The sequence below is a fragment of the Microtus pennsylvanicus genome, chromosome 9, assembly GCF_037038515.1.
Source record: "Microtus pennsylvanicus isolate mMicPen1 chromosome 9, mMicPen1.hap1, whole genome shotgun sequence".
NCBI classification, from domain to species: Eukaryota; Metazoa; Chordata; class Mammalia; order Rodentia; family Cricetidae; genus Microtus; species Microtus pennsylvanicus.
In genome coordinates, this window is record NC_134587.1 from 110,573,955 (window position 1) to 110,590,703 (window position 16,749).

Here is a 16,749-nt window from a genome sequence, read left to right on the forward strand (position 1 = left end):
AAAGCAAAGAACATGGCCAACAAGACAAAACGACGGCCTTACAGAATGGGAAAAGATCTTCACTAATCTCCAAAATACACAAAGAAGTCGAGAAATTGGTCATCCAAAGAACAAATAATCCAATTTTAAAAAATGGAGTACAGACCTAAACAGAGAACTCTCAACAGAGGGATCTAAAATGGTTGAAAGACACTTAAATGTATTTAGTGATTATATTTCTTTTCCCTTAGGGATAAAGAAATGGAGAAGTTCTTTGAAGCAGTAAGTCACAAAAACCCCAGGCCATTAAACTTCAGCTACAGGGAAACCCTGTCTCGTGGAAAAACAAAACAACAACAACAACAACAAAAAAAAAATCCTGAAGCCAGTGATCATTGCAAACATCTGTATGTTCAGATACTGAGCCTGAGCAAGTTAGAGTGTCACAGATTTGCTGCAATTCATTGCAAATTTCATGTGGATCACAAATCCTGCTCAAGTTACAGCTGTTAGTGTCAGTGTGAACCTTGACACCATCTCTACTGGATTCCTGTCAGCTGGGCTCCGGTCTGCTAGAAAAGCAGAAGAACTAAGGTACCGTAATTAACCTCTTCTGTGCCCCACCTGCAAGAACACTCTGTAAGCTACAGTTCTGAAAACAGCCTGGTCCTGGCATAAGAACAGACAGGAGGACCAATGGAACCGAATAGAAGACCCGGATATCGATCCACACATCTTCGAACACCTGATCTTTGATAAAGAAGTCAAAAATATCCAATAGAAAAAAAAAGAAAGCATGTGAGTTCAAGACCAGCCTGGTCTACAAGAGCTAGTTCCAGGACAGGCTCCAAAAAAAAAAAACTACAGAACAACCCTGTCTCGAAAAAAAAAAAAGAAAGAAAGAAAGAAAGAAAGAAAGAAAGAAAGAAAGAAAGAAAAAAAAGAAAACAGTGCTGTCCTTGAAAATGCCCTCTCCCTTTGAACACGGCCCCTCCTTTGGGCTGAGTTTCCCACACAGCTCTGATGATGCAGGAGGATGCCGAGGGCCCAGTTGGTGCCTGTATCTGTGCCTTGGCAGCAGCTATTCATGTCTTGCCACTCAGAGTCAAATTCCCTTAAGTTTAGCCTTCCCTAAGTGCTTGTTCACTTCAGAAGACTCAACCCTCATCTTCCATGTCCTCCTGGCCTAATTTCTCATATTACTGTTTTACTGAGTATGAATCAGTAATATGAGATGTTCAGGAGAGGGAGGAAGGGTCATTCATGAAAAAAGTGAGTGTTCAACTAACTAACTCCCCATGGGTTCAGGAAGTAGTGAGAAGATATTAATGAAGCAGAGAGAAATTTCTGGTTTTGGAAGGAGGAAATCCTGAATGGCTCCCTCTGTGTCGGAGGAGAGACTCCTGGAAAGGAAACCTCAGGTTCCGGTTGGTCGGTCGGTCGGTCGGTCGGTCAGTTCGGGGAGAAATATCAGCAAGGAGGTAAAGGCCGTGCCTCACGACATCAGCAGTCCCTTCTCTGGAAATTCCACGGTATCCCAGAGAGCTCTCGGAATTTTGTGATGTCACTCGTGTCCTAGAAACGCCAACTGCCCTCAAGACACACTCTCTCGGTGCCTATAAGACTCGGTTCTAGACATGTTGTCTAGAGAATGGAGATCGTTCGTGGAGAGGCCAGAGGGAGGAAGAAGAAAGCTGGCCTCAGATCTCACAGGAAAACATGGAGAAATAATTAGTGGTCCTGGGGAAGACGAAGTGAGTTCACCACTAGCAGGGACTAGAGAGATTTCTGGATGTGATGGCTTTGAGACTTCCAGGGCTAGGGCTCAGGAACTGGGAGGTTTCTGGGATGAAACAGGTCTGTCTGTCTTGTTTCTCTGAGTTCCTAAAGGGCCAACCCACATCAAAGATTCACGATAGTTGATTTGACAAAGTCGGGAATTGACAAGGAGTGCGGAAGGAGTCAGTGAGATTTCAATACCAGCACTGACTGCACATCATCACCCCCCCCCCCCCGGTCCTTTTCGTTGTGTAGCAATAATAATAGAGAAAGGGGAGTAGTGCTCTGCCAAAGCCCGTATTTTACCATGCCTTATATCACAGCCATTAGCAGGGTTGAGGCATCAAGTGCTGCAGTCAGTCCGACTCCTGTGACCCCCCTAAGGTTTCTGGCTTCCCAGTTTTGAGTGACACCATGGTCTCCAGTTCAGCTTGAGAGCTCTTTAAGAGCCAATGGAGGAGAGAGTGGAAAGAGACTGCCATTTTTTTCTTTTTCCTTGTCTTTCTTTCTTTTGCTGTTTTGCTTTGTTTTTCAAGAAAGGGTTTCTTTTTGTATCTTGGGCTGTCCTAAAACTCACTCTGTAAATCAGGCCATCTTTGAATTCACAGAGATCTGTGTGTGTGCTGTGATTAAAGCCCGGCTGAGACTGCAATTTCTTGTTAGCTCTGGGTGTCCTGAGCTGTTAGTAAGTGACAATGGCTCTGTGTTGTGAATCTCTGTGAATCCAGACTATGTTATGTCCTTCAATGACATGAGTCTGAAGCATCAAGCACCCACCCACCCCTATACTCCCTGAGGTCTCTGAAGTCACACACAGCGCAGCCTCTATGGGTCTGAATAAGGCTTAGAAAGCTTTTCCCTGGTTCACCTGGTGCAGAGGAAACCAGGTAAGTTCTGAGAGACATGCACCACCTTCCTACAGAAAGAAGGGAGGACTGATTAGCTAATACCCACAGAGGGGGAAACTCAAGTCTGGTATTTCAGACAGAACCTGCTTGGACAAAGTCTCATCTGTCAGTCACTTCCTGAGGGAAGGAGGGAGGGAGGGAGGGAGGGAGGGAGGAAGGAAGGACCACAATTATCTCTCCTCTGTGTCCTTTTTACGCTCTTTTCATGCTCTGATGAATACTGTGATTCAAGTTGGCCATGTCCCCTTTTCCACAGCATGTGCACTGTGGCTCTAGATCAAGGAATCAGTTTGTTTGTGTGTTTTGCTCTATCTAGGAGAAGCACCATAGCAGTTGCATACTGACTGAGAAATTTGATTTTTAGGAAATGATTTTTCATATCTGTGAGTGGTCTCTCCATAGATAGCCACTCATCTTTCTTTAAACTTGAGTATAGGAATGAATGATCCCTCCCTCCCTCCCTCCCTCCCTCCCTCCCTCTCTCCCTCTTCATGGGAATGAGTGTCTGCTCTTGCATTGAGGGCTCCCCAGTTCTCAGCATCTCCAGCCCAACCTGTCACAAGCTGATCACACATTTGCAAACTTGGGATATATTCTGCTGAAGTTTTGGGATAATGAATTTCATCAACTATGGGACTAACTTTGTTCTGACAGGACACTCACTCACAATCTCTCCTCATCACACCCACATAGTGTAACAACTTTGTGTTTCCTCCACAATGTGCTCATTTCTGTCAGGGAACTGAAAGCCGGCCAGCCAGCCAACACTATTTTTCCTTGTTTCTCATTTTGTTCTTATATTCTGTCTCTCCCCCCCCCCGCCTGGAAAACTTTCAGAGTTCACTCTGCCCCCTGAGTAAAGGTGTTATGCTTCCTTTTATTGTATATTTAGTGTGTGTGTGTGTGTGTGTGTGTGTGTGTGAGAGAGAGAGAGAGAGAGAGAGAGAGAGAGAGAGAGAGAGATTCATTATGAAATCAAAAGTCAGTCAACAACAGCAAACTTTGTATTTATTTGTCCATCCACGTATTTGCTTGTTTACTTACTTACTTACTTACTTACTCACTCACTCACTCACTCACCCACTTCATTTATTATTTATTTATTTATTTATTGGCAGTGGAAGACTTAATTCAGTAAGAATGATCAGAAGGGTAGGTAGGGTATCCTTGGGAAAAGAGTAAGATATCACGATGACTTTCCCTTCCAAGAGGGAGCTTTCTAGTAAGACGTGAAACCACAGTTTCAAGGGCCCGCTTTCCACAAGTCCTTTTCCAAGGTCAGGCATTTCTTAGGTAAGCAAGGGTCTCCATTCATTCCCTTTGAGGAACTCTCAGGCCCTGCCCTGACATTAACCTCTGACTCCTGCCTATTGTCAAGGCCAATGGGACACTCCTCAGCCCCTCCCTGACCTGAGGTGACCTGAGAAGCCACAGCCCACCCCAGTTCACAGGCCTCTCTTTATCTATCTATCTAACTAAGTAACTGTACAGCATAAAATGTGGAATCTCTTCTCAATGAAATGCTGTTGGCAGCCATTCGATGAATTTATTCTCATCTCAGATCCTGTCCAGCAGGGATGTCTTCTTTCCGTGTTTCTTCTTCTTTTGTATGTTGCAGTCAGTTCAGATGTGCTGGTATATGGTGAGAAAGAGAGAGAGAGAGAAATGGAATTGCTTTTTATTTATTTGAAGAGTTTTAATGATTTAATATTCAGCTATTTCCAGCCTTATTTACCAGCACATTTATTATTACCAGCGAGCACCTTCCTCTGAAAACATTGGAATCGCCCCCCATCTGTACATGTCATGCACGTGCGTGCATATGTGTGTGTGTGTGTGTGTGTGTGTGAGCGTGTGCGCATCCCATCTATCTATCTATCTATCTATCTATCTATCTATCTATCTATCTATCTATCTATCTATCTATGTATACCTTCATCAAATTCCATTTTAGGAGCTGCTATGCTGAACAGTGACATGGAGGCCACCATTTTCTTAGCCAGTGACAGTCAGGAGACAGAAAGAAGGAAAGAAAGGAAGAAAGGAAGAAAGAATCTACATTCCCAAAGAAAGAAAAAAATTAAGTAAATTTTAAAAATTAAAAAAAATATTAAGAAAGTAAGTAAATACATACATAAAAATAGACATAAAGAATGAATAAATGAATAAAACTAAATAATAATTGAAACATTCAATAAGTAAATGAGTCACGCTAAATCAGCAAATAAATAAACAGATATATGAAAGAAGATAAGGAAGTGAAGGAATGAATGAACAAGTAAGTAAGTAAGTAAGTAAGTAAGTAAATAACTAGGTGGGTCATTTTTTTTAAAGAAGTAAGTAAATGAGATGGGCTGAACAGATAGTAAGTAAGTAAGTAAGTAAGCAAGCAAGCAAGCAAGCAATCGTGAAAAAAAAATGAGAGCCGGGCGATGGTGGCGCACGCCTTTAATCCCAGTACTCGGGAGGCAGAGGTAGGCGGATCTCTGTGAGTTCGAGACCAGCCTGGTCTACAGTGCTAGTTCCAGGACAGGCTCCAAAGCCACAGAGAAACCCTGTCTCGAAAAACCAAAAAAAAAAAAAAAAGAGAGAGACACATCCATTCAATCCATAAAAGACAAAACGTGGAAATAAACATGTAAACTGGTCGACCCACCCAAAGCAGGAGGGAGGTCTCTGTCCAGCAGGGCCGTCTTCTTTCCAAGTTGCAGTCAGTCAGATCTCTGGGCAAACAGAAAAAGAAAGCAATTGTTTTCTACTTGAACAGTTTTAATATTACTCAAATGAATTAATATTCAGCTATATATTCCCAGCCTTATTTACAACTGGATGCCCACCGAGCACCTTCCTCTCATAGCTAGCCCCTTCTACCCCTGCCCCATCTGGACAGATAGACAGGATGTATGTATGTATGTATAAATAAATAAATAAATAATAAAAAAGTAAAATAAAAATAAGTAAATAAATAAATTAAAAAAAAAAAGTGTTTGGTGAGTGGGGCGTGTTGGCATAGAGAACAAAAGAGATAAACTAACCACCAACACATTGAAGAATGACATCATTCAATCAAGACATGGAAAAAGACAACTGGTCGACCCAAGTTCACAAGGCCAACTGGTCGACCCCGGTACTTAGCATTTTAAGGCCAAATATTTAATCGGACAACTGGTCGACCCGCTTCCAGTCCGTCAAAAAAAAAGGAAGTGCACAGAGACAACTGGTCGACCCGTCAGGTCTAGGAAGATATAATATATATTATACATTAAAAAATAAATAAATAAATAAATAAATAAAATAAAAGAGTCCAGCGGGACATCTGGTCGACCCGCCGCATTCCCGGGGGAAAAAAATGGCCTCCCGCCCGGTGGGAGGGACTACTGGTCTACCCCGGTCCTTTGGAGAAGGAGGTGGAGAGGGGGGAAAAAAAAGTGCGCCCAACCTCCGCCGCCTCCCCGACAGGCGCGCCGCGGCGCCACGGCGCGCGAGCGGAGGTCGGCGGCGAGAGGGGGCCCGGGGCGCCGCCAGACCCTCGCCCATCCTCCCCCGGGAAGAGGGATGGAGAGGGAAAGGCGCGCGCCCGGGAAAGAGGGGACACACCCGCGGGCCGCTGCGGTGCGGTGAGGCAAGCAGCGGGAGTGGACGGAGGAGAGCGAGAGCGGGAAGAGAGCCGCCGTCCGCCGTGAGCCGCCAGCGGCAGAGCCAGACACGGGTCCTCGGACGGGGCGAGGAGGGCGGGCGAGCCGGCGCCCGTCCCCCTTCCCCCTCTCTCGACCTCTCTCTCACGAGCGCCACGCGCGCCCGTGCGCACGCACACTTCCGTGCGCACAACACACGTGCGACCCGGGGAGCGCGCCTCCCGGCGAGAACTCGGGCGAGGCAGGCGAGCGGGCGGGCAGAGCCGCCGCCGCTGCTCTCTCACGTTAATGATCCTTCCGCAGGTTCACCTACGGAAACCTTGTTACGACTTTTACTTCCTCTAGATAGTCAAGTTGGTGAACAACCACAAATAAGCAAACAAATAGAGAGATAATAACAATAAAAATATTTGAGAGTTCAAATAATTGACTTCATCCACAATAAAAGAATATAAAAATAAAAATATCAAATGCACTTGAACACAATGGCACAGGAGAACGCTTGCTAAATAGAACCCCAGTAGCACAGACACTGAGAGAAAAAGAAAAAAAAGAAAAAAGAAAAAAAAAAGAAAAACAAAACAACAAAAAAGAACAAAGAAAAAAACTAAAGAGAGAAAAAAAGAAAAAAAAAGAAAAGAAGAAGAAAAAAAAGAAAAAAAGAAAAAAAGAAAAAAAAGAAAAAAAAAGAAAGGAAAAAGAAAAAAAAACAGACACTGAGAGAAACAATTAATAAGTGAGACCTCCAGAAACTGAAAAGCTTCTGTAAAGCAAAGAACATGGCCAACAAGACAAAACGACGGCCTTACAGAATGGGAAAAGATCTTCACTAATCTCCAAAATACACAAAGAAGTCGAGAAATTGGTCATCCAAAGAACAAATAATCCAATTTTAAAAAATGGAGTACAGACCTAAACAGAGAACTCTCAACAGAGGGATCTAAAATGTTTGAAAGACACTTAAATGTATTTAGTGATTATATTTCTTTTCCCTTAGGGATAAAGAAATGGAGAAGTTCTTTGAAGCAGTAAGTCACAAAAACACCAGGCCGTTAAACTTCAGCTACAGGGAAACCCTGTCTCGTGGAAAAACAAAACAACAACAACAACAACAAAAAAAAAATCCTGAAGCCAGTGATCATTGCAAACATCTGTATGTTCAGATACTGAGCCTGAGCAAGTTAGAGTGTCACAGATTTGCTGCAATTCATTGCAAATTTCATGTGGATCACAAATCCTGCTCAAGTTACAGCTGTTAGTGTCAGTGTGAACCTTGACACCATCTCTACTGGATTCCTGTCAGCTGGGCTCCGGTCTGCTAGAAAAGCAGAAGAACTAAGGTACCGTAATTAACCTCTTCTGTGCCCCACCTGCAAGAACACTCTGTAAGCTACAGTTCTGAAAACAGCCTGGTCCTGGCATAAGAACAGACAGGAGGACCAATGGAACCGAATAGAAGACCCGGATATCGATCCACACATCTTCGAACACCTGATCTTTGATAAAGAAGTCAAAAATATCCAATAGAAAAAAAAAGAAAGCATGTGAGTTCAAGACCAGCCTGGTCTACAAGAGCTAGTTCCAGGACAGGCTCCAAAAAAAAAAAAAAAACTACAGAACAACCCTGTCTCGAAAAAAAAAAAGAAAGAAAGAAAGAAAGAAAGAAAGAAAGAAAGAAGAAAAAGAAAACAGTGCTGTCCTCGAAAATGCCCTCTCCCTTTGAACACGGCCCCTCCTTTGGGCTGAGTTTCCCACACAGCTCTGATGATGCAGGAGGATGCTGAGGGCCCAGTTGGTGCCTGTATCTGTGCCTTGGCAGCAGCTATTCATGTCTTGCCACTCAGAGTCAAATTCCCTTAAGTTTAGCCTTCCCTAAGTGCTTGTTCACTTCAGAAGACTCAACCCTCATCTTCCATGTCCTCCTGGCCTAATTTCTCATATTACTGTTTTACTGAGTATGAATCAGTAATATGAGATGTTCAGGAGAGGGAGGAAGGGTCATTCATGAAAAAAGTGAGTGTTCAACTAACTAACTCCCCATGGGTTCAGGAAGTAGTGAGAAGATATTAATGAAGCAGAGAGAAATTTCTGGTTTTGGAAGGAGGAAATCCTGAATGGCTCCCTCTGTGTCGGAGGAGAGACTCCTGGAAAGGAAACCTCAGGTTCCGGTTGGTCGGTCGGTCGGTCGGTCGGTCAGTTCGGGGAGAAATATCAGCAAGGAGGTAAAGGCCGTGCCTCACGACATCAGCAGTCCCTTCTCTGGAAATTCCACGGTATCCCAGAGAGCTCTCGGAATTTTGTGATGTCACTCGTGTCCTAGAAACGCCAACTGCCCTCAAGACACACTCTCTCGGTGCCTATAAGACTCGGTTCTAGACATGTTGTCTAGAGAATGGAGATCGTTCGTGGAGAGGCCAGAGGGAGGAAGAAGAAAGCTGGCCTCAGATCTCACAGGAAAACATGGAGAAATAATTAGTGGTCCTGGGGAAGACGAAGTGAGTTCACCACTAGCAGGGACTAGAGAGATTTCTGGATGTGATGGCTTTGAGACTTCCAGGGCTAGGGCTCAGGAACTGGGAGGTTTCTGGGATGAAACAGGTCTGTCTGTCTTGTTTCTCTGAGTTCCTAAAGGGCCAACCCACATCAAAGATTCACGATAGTTGATTTGACAAAGTCGGGAATTGACAAGGAGTGCGGAAGGAGTCAGTGAGATTTCAATACCAGCACTGACTGCACATCATCACCCCCCCCCCGGTCCTTTTCGTTGTGTAGCAATAATAATAGAGAAAGGGGAGTAGTGCTCTGCCAAAGCCCGTATTTTACCATGCCTTATATCACAGCCATTAGCAGGGTTGAGGCATCAAGTGCTGCAGTCAGTCCGACTCCTGTGACCCCCCTAAGGTTTCTGGCTTCCCAGTTTTGAGTGACACCATGGTCTCCAGTTCAGCTTGAGAGCTCTTTAAGAGCCAATGGAGGAGAGAGTGGAAAGAGACTGCCATTTTTTTCTTTTTCCTTGTCTTTCTTTCTTTTGCTGTTTTGCTTTGTTTTTCAAGAAAGGGTTTCTTTGTGTATCTTGGGCTGTCCTAAAACTCACTCTGCAAATCAGGCCATCTTTGAATTCACAGAGATCTGTGTGTGTGCTGTGATTAAAGCCCGGCTGAGACTGCAATTTCTTGTTAGCTCTGGGTGTCCTGAGCTGTTAGTAAGTGACAATGGCTCTGTGTTGTGAATCTCTGTGAATCCAGACTATGTTATGTCCTTCAATGACATGAGTCTGAAGCATCAAGCACCCACCCACCCCTATACTCCCTGAGGTCTCTGAAGTCACACACAGCGCAGCCTCTATGGGTCTGAATAAGGCTTAGAAAGCTTTTCCCTGGTTCACCTGGTGCAGAGGAAACCAGGTAAGTTCTGAGAGACATGCACCACCTTCCTACAGAAAGAAGGGAGGACTGATTAGCTAATACCCACAGAGGGGGAAACTCAAGTCTGGTATTTCAGACAGAACCTGCTTGGACAAAGTCTCATCTGTCAGTCACTTCCTGAGGGAGGGAGGGAGGGAGGGAGGGAGGGAGGGAGGGAGGGAGGGAGGAAGGAAGGACCACAATTATCTCTCCTCTGTGTCCTTTTTACGCTCTTTTCATGCTCTGATGAATATTGTGATTCAAGTTGGCCATGTCCCCTTTTCCACAGCATGTGCACTGTGGCTCTAGATCAAGGAATCAGTTTGTTTGTGTGTTTTGCTCTATCTAGGAGAAGCACCATAGCAGTTGCATACTGACTGAGAAATTTGATTTTTAGGAAATGATTTTTCATATCTGTGAGTGGTCTCTCCATAGATAGCCACTCATCTTTCTTTAAACTTGAGTATAGGAATGAATGATCCCTCCCTCCCTCCCTCCCTCCCTCTCTCCCTCTTCATGGGAATGAGTGTCTGCTCTTGCATTGAGGGCTCCCCAGTTCTCAGCATCTCCAGCCCAACCTGTCACAAGCTGATCACACATTTGCAAACTTGGGATATATTCTGCTGAAGTTTTGGGATAATGAATTTCATCAACTATGGGACTAACTTTGTTCTGACAGGACACTCACTCACAATCTCTCCTCATCACACCCACATAGTGTAACAACTTTGTGTTTCCTCCACAATGTGCTCATTTCTGTCAGGGAACTGAAAGCCGGCCAGCCAGCCAACACTATTTTTCCTTGTTTCTCATTTTGTTCTTATATTCTGTCTCTCCCCCCCCCCCGCCTGGAAAACTTTCAGAGTTCACTCTGCCCCCTGAGTAAAGGTGTTATGCTTCCTTTTATTGTATATTTAGTGTGTGTGTGTGTGTGTGTGTGTGTGTGTGAGAGAGAGAGAGAGAGAGAGAGAGAGAGAGAGAGATTCTTTATGAAATCAAAAGTCAGTCAACAACAGCAAACTTTTTATTTATTTGTCCATCCACGTATTTGCTTGTTTACTTACTTACTTACTTACTTACTCACTCACTCACTCACTCACCCACTTCATTTATTATTTATTTATTTATTTATTGGCAGTGGAAGACTTAATTCAGTAAGAATGATCAGAAGGGTAGGTAGGGTATCCTTGGGAAAAGAGTAAGATATCACGATGACTTTCCCTTCCAAGAGGGAGCTTTCTAGTAAGACGTGAAACCACAGTTTCAAGGGCCCGCTTTCCACAAGTCCTTTTCCAAGGTCAGGCATTTCTTAGGTAAGCAAGGGTCTCCATTCATTCCCTTTGAGGAACTCTCAGGCCCTGCCCTGACATTAACCTCTGACTCCTGCCTATTGTCAAGGCCAATGGGACACTCCTCAGCCCCTCCCTGACCTGAGGTGACCTGAGAAGCCACAGCCCACCCCAGTTCACAGGCCTCTCTTTATCTATCTATCTAACTAAGTAACTGTACAGCATAAAATGTGGAATCTCTTCTCAATGAAATGCTGTTGGCAGCCATTCGATGAATTTATTCTCATCTCAGATCCTGTCCAGCAGGGATGTCTTCTTTCCGTGTTTCTTCTTCTTTTGTATGTTGCAGTCAGTTCAGATGTGCTGGTATATGGTGAGAAAGAGAGAGAGAGAGAAATGGAATTGCTTTTTATTTATTTGAAGAGTTTTAATGATTTAATATTCAGCTATTTCCAGCCTTATTTACCAGCACATTTATTATTACCAGCGAGCACCTTCCTCTGAAAACATTGGAATCGCCCCCCATCTGTACATGTCATGCACGTGCGTGCATATGTGTGTGTGTGTGTGTGTGTGTGTGAGCGTGTGCGCATCCCATCTATCTATCTATCTATCTATCTATCTATCTATCTATCTATCTATCTATCTATCTATGTATACCTTCATCAAATTCCATTTTAGGAGCTGCTATGCTGAACAGTGACATGGAGGCCACCATTTTCTTAGCCAGTGACAGTCAGGAGACAGAAAGAAGGAAAGAAAGGAAGAAAGGAAGAAAGAATCTACATTCCCAAAGAAAGAAAAAAATTAAGTAAATTTTAAAAATTAAAAAAAATATTAAGAAAGTAAGTAAATACATACATAAAAATAGACATAAAGAATGAATAAATGAATAAAACTAAATAATAATTGAAACATTCAATAAGTAAATGAGTCACGCTAAATCAGCACATAAATAAACAGATATATGAAAGAAGATAAGGAAGTGAAGGAATGAATGAACAAGTAAGTAAGTAAGTAAGTAAGTAAGTAAATAACTAGGTGGGTCATTTTTTTTAAAGAAGTAAGTAAATGAGATGGGCTGAACAGATAGTAAGTAAGTAAGTAAGTAAGCAAGCAAGCAAGCAAGAAATCGTGAAAAAAAAATGAGAGCCGGGCGATGGTGGCGCACGCCTTTAATCCCAGTACTCGGGAGGCAGAGGTAGGCGGATCTCTGTGAGTTCGAGACCAGCCTGGTCTACAGTGCTAGTTCCAGGACAGGCTCCAAAGCCACAGAGAAACCCTGTCTCGAAAAACCAAAAAAAAAAAAAAAGAGAGAGACACATCCATTCAATCCATAAAAGACAAAACGTGGAAATAAACATGTAAACTGGTCGACCCACCCAAAGCAGGAGGGAGGTCTCTGTCCAGCAGGGCCGTCTTCTTTCCAAGTTGCAGTCAGTCAGATCTCTGGGCAAACAGAAAAAGAAAGCAATTGTTTTCTACTTGAACAGTTTTAATATTACTCAAATGAATTAATATTCAGCTATATATTCCCAGCCTTATTTACAACTGGATGCCCACCGAGCACCTTCCTCTCATAGCTAGCCCCTTCTACCCCTGCCCCATCTGGACAGATAGACAGGATGTATGTATGTATGTATAAATAAATAAATAAATAATAAAAAAGTAAAATAAAAATAAGTAAATAAATAAATTAAAAAAAAAAAGTGTTTGGTGAGTGGGGCGTGTTGGCATAGAGAACAAAAGAGATAAACTAACCACCAACACATTGAAGAATGACATCATTCAATCAAGACATGGAAAAAGACAACTGGTCGACCCAAGTTCACAAGGCCAACTGGTCGACCCCGGTACTTAGCATTTTAAGGCCAAATATTTAATCGGACAACTGGTCGACCCGCTTCCAGTCCGTCAAAAAAAAAGGAAGTGCACAGAGACAACTGGTCGACCCGTCAGGTCTAGGAAGATATAATATATATTATACATTAAAAAAAAATAAATTAATAAAAAAAAAAATAAAAGAGTCCAGCGGGACATCTGGTCGACCCGCCGCATTCCCGGGGGAAAAAAATGGCCTCCCGCCCGGTGGGAGGGACTACTGGTCTACCCCGGTCCTTTGGAGAAGGAGGTGGAGAGGGGGGAAAAAAAAGTGCGCCCAACCTCCGCCGCCTCCCCGACAGGCGCGCCGCGGCGCCACGGCGCGCGAGCGGAGGTCGGCGGCGAGAGGGGGCCCGGGGCGCCGCCAGACCCTCGCCCATCCTCCCCCGGGAAGAGGGATGGAGAGGGAAAGGCGCGCGCCCGGGAAAGAGGGGACACACCCGCGGGCCGCTGCGGTGCGGTGAGGCAAGCAGCGGGAGTGGACGGAGGAGAGCGAGAGCGGGAAGAGAGCCGCCGTCCGCCGTGAGCCGCCAGCGGCAGAGCCAGACACGGGTCCTCGGACGGGGCGAGGAGGGCGGGCGAGCCGGCGCCCGTCCCCCTTCCCCCTCTCTCGACCTCTCTCTCACGACCGCCACGCGCGCCCGTGCGCACGCACACTTCCGTGCGCACAACACACGTGCGACCCGGGGAGCGCGCCTCCCGGCGAGAACTCGGGCGAGGCAGGCGAGCGGGCGGGCAGAGCCGCCGCCGCTGCTCTCTCACGTTAATGATCCTTCCGCAGGTTCACCTACGGAAACCTTGTTACGACTTTTACTTCCTCTAGATAGTCAAGTTGGTGAACAACCACAAATAAGCAAACAAATAGAGAGATAATAACAATAAAAATATTTGAGAGTTCAAATAATTGACTTCATCCACAATAAAAGAATATAAAAATAAAAATATCAAATGCACTTGAACACAATGGCACAGGAGAACGCTTGCTAAATAGAACCCCAGTAGCACAGACACTGAGAGAAAAAGAAAAAAAAGAAAAAAGAAAAAAAAAAGAAAAACAAAACAACAAAAAAGAACAAAGAAAAAAACTAAAGAGAGAAAAAAAGAAAAAAAAAGAAAAGAAGAAGAAAAAAAAGAAAAAAAGAAAAAAAGAAAAAAAAGAAAAAAAAAGAAAGGAAAAAGAAAAAAAAACAGACACTGAGAGAAACAATTAATAAGTGAGACCTCCAGAAACTGAAAAGCTTCTGTAAAGCAAAGAACATGGCCAACAAGACAAAACGACGGCCTTACAGAATGGGAAAAGATCTTCACTAATCTCCAAAATACACAAAGAAGTCGAGAAATTGGTCATCCAAAGAACAAATAATCCAATTTTAAAAAATGGAGTACAGACCTAAACAGAGAACTCTCAACAGAGGGATCTAAAATGTTTGAAAGACACTTAAATGTATTTAGTGATTATATTTCTTTTCCCTTAGGGATAAAGAAATGGAGAAGTTCTTTGAAGCAGTAAGTCACAAAAACACCAGGCCGTTAAACTTCAGCTACAGGGAAACCCTGTCTCGTGGAAAAACAAAACAACAACAACAACAACAACAAAAAAAATCCTGAAGCCAGTGATCATTGCAAACATCTGTATGTTCAGATACTGAGCCTGAGCAAGTTAGAGTGTCACAGATTTGCTGCAATTCATTGCAAATTTCATGTGGATCACAAATCCTGCTCAAGTTACAGCTGTTAGTGTCAGTGTGAACCTTGACACCATCTCTACTGGATTCCTGTCAGCTGGGCTCCGGTCTGCTAGAAAAGCAGAAGAACTAAGGTACCGTAATTAACCTCTTCTGTGCCCCACCTGCAAGAACACTCTGTAAGCTACAGTTCTGAAAACAGCCTGGTCCTGGCATAAGAACAGACAGGAGGACCAATGGAACCGAATAGAAGACCCGGATATCGATCCACACATCTTCGAACACCTGATCTTTGATAAAGAAGTCAAAAATATCCAATAGAAAAAAAAAGAAAGCATGTGAGTTCAAGACCAGCCTGGTCTACAAGAGCTAGTTCCAGGACAGGCTCCAAAAAAAAAAAACTACAGAACAACCCTGTCTCGAAAAAAAAAAAAGAAAGAAAGAAAGAAAGAAAGAAAAAAGAAAAAGAAAACAGTGCTGTCCTCGAAAATGCCCTCTCCCTTTGAACACGGCCCCTCCTTTGGGCTGAGTTTCCCACACAGCTCTGATGATGCAGGAGGATGCCGAGGGCCCAGTTGGTGCCTGTACCTGTGCCTTGGCAGCAGCTATTCATGTCTTGCCACTCAGAGTCAAATTCCCTTAAGTTTAGCCTTCCCTAAGTGTTTGTTCACTTCAGAAGACTCAACCCTCATCTTCCATGTCCTCCTGGCCTAATTTCTCATATTACTGTTTTACTGAGTATGAATCAGTAATATGAGATGTTCAGGAGAGGGAGGAAGGGTCATTCATGAAAAAAGTGAGTGTTCAACTAACTAACTCCCCATGGGTTCAGGAAGTAGTGAGAAGATATTAATGAAGCAGAGAGAAATTTCTGGTTTTGGAAGGAGGAAATCCTGAATGGCTCCCTCTGTGTCGGAGGAGAGACTCCTGGAAAGGAAACCTCAGGTTCCGGTTGGTCGGTCGGTCGGTCGGTCGGTCGGTCAGTTCGGGGAGAAATATCAGCAAGGAGGTAAAGGCCGTGCCTCACGACATCAGCAGTCCCTTCTCTGGAAATTCCATGGTATCCCAGAGAGCTCTCGGAATTTTGTGATGTCACTCGTGTCCTAGAAACGCCAACTGCCCTCAAGACACACTCTCTCGGTGCCTATAAGACTCGGTTCTAGACATGTTGTCTAGAGAATGGAGATCGTTCGTGGAGAGGCCAGAGGGAGGAAGAAGAAAGCTGGCCTCAGATCTCACAGGAAAACATGGAGAAATAATTAGTGGTCCTGGGGAAGACGAAGTGAGTTCACCACTAGCAGGGACTAGAGAGATTTCTGGATGTGATGGCTTTGAGACTTCCAGGGCTAGGGCTCAGGAACTGGGAGGTTTCTGGGATGAAACAGGTCTGTCTGTCTTGTTTCTCTGAGTTCCTAAAGGGCCAACCCACATCAAAGATTCACGATAGTTGATTTGACAAAGTCGGGAATTGACAAGGAGTGCGGAAGGAGTCAGTGAGATTTCAATACCAGCACTGACTGCACATCATCACCCCCCCCCCGGTCCTTTTCGTTGTGTAGCAATAATAATAGAGAAAGGGGAGTAGTGCTCTGCCAAAGCCCGTATTTTACCATGCCTTATATCACAGCCATTAGCAGGGTTGAGGCATCAAGTGCTGCAGTCAGTCCGACTCCTGTGACCCCCCTAAGGTTTCTGGCTTCCCAGTTTTGAGTGACACCATGGTCTCCAGTTCAGCTTGAGAGCTCTTTAAGAGCCAATGGAGGAGAGAGTGGAAAGAGACTGCCATTTTTTTCTTTTTCCTTGTCTTTCTTTCTTTTGCTGTTTTGCTTTGTTTTTCAAGAAAGGGTTTCTTTGTGTATCTTGGGCTGTCCTAAAACTCACTCTGTAAATCAGGCCATCTTTGAATTCACAGAGATCTGTGTGTGTGCTGTGATTAAAGCCCGGCTGAGACTGCAATTTCTTGTTAGCTCTGGGTGTCCTGAGCTGTTAGTAAGTGACAATGGCTCTGTGTTGTGAATCTCTGTGAATCCAGACTATGTTATGTCCTTCAATGACATGAGTCTGAAGCATCAAGCACCCACCCACCCCTATACTCCCTGAGGTCTCTGAAGTCACACACAGCGCAGCCTCTATGGGTCTGAATAAGGCTTAGAAAGCTTTTCCCTGGTTCACCTGGTGCAGAGGAAACC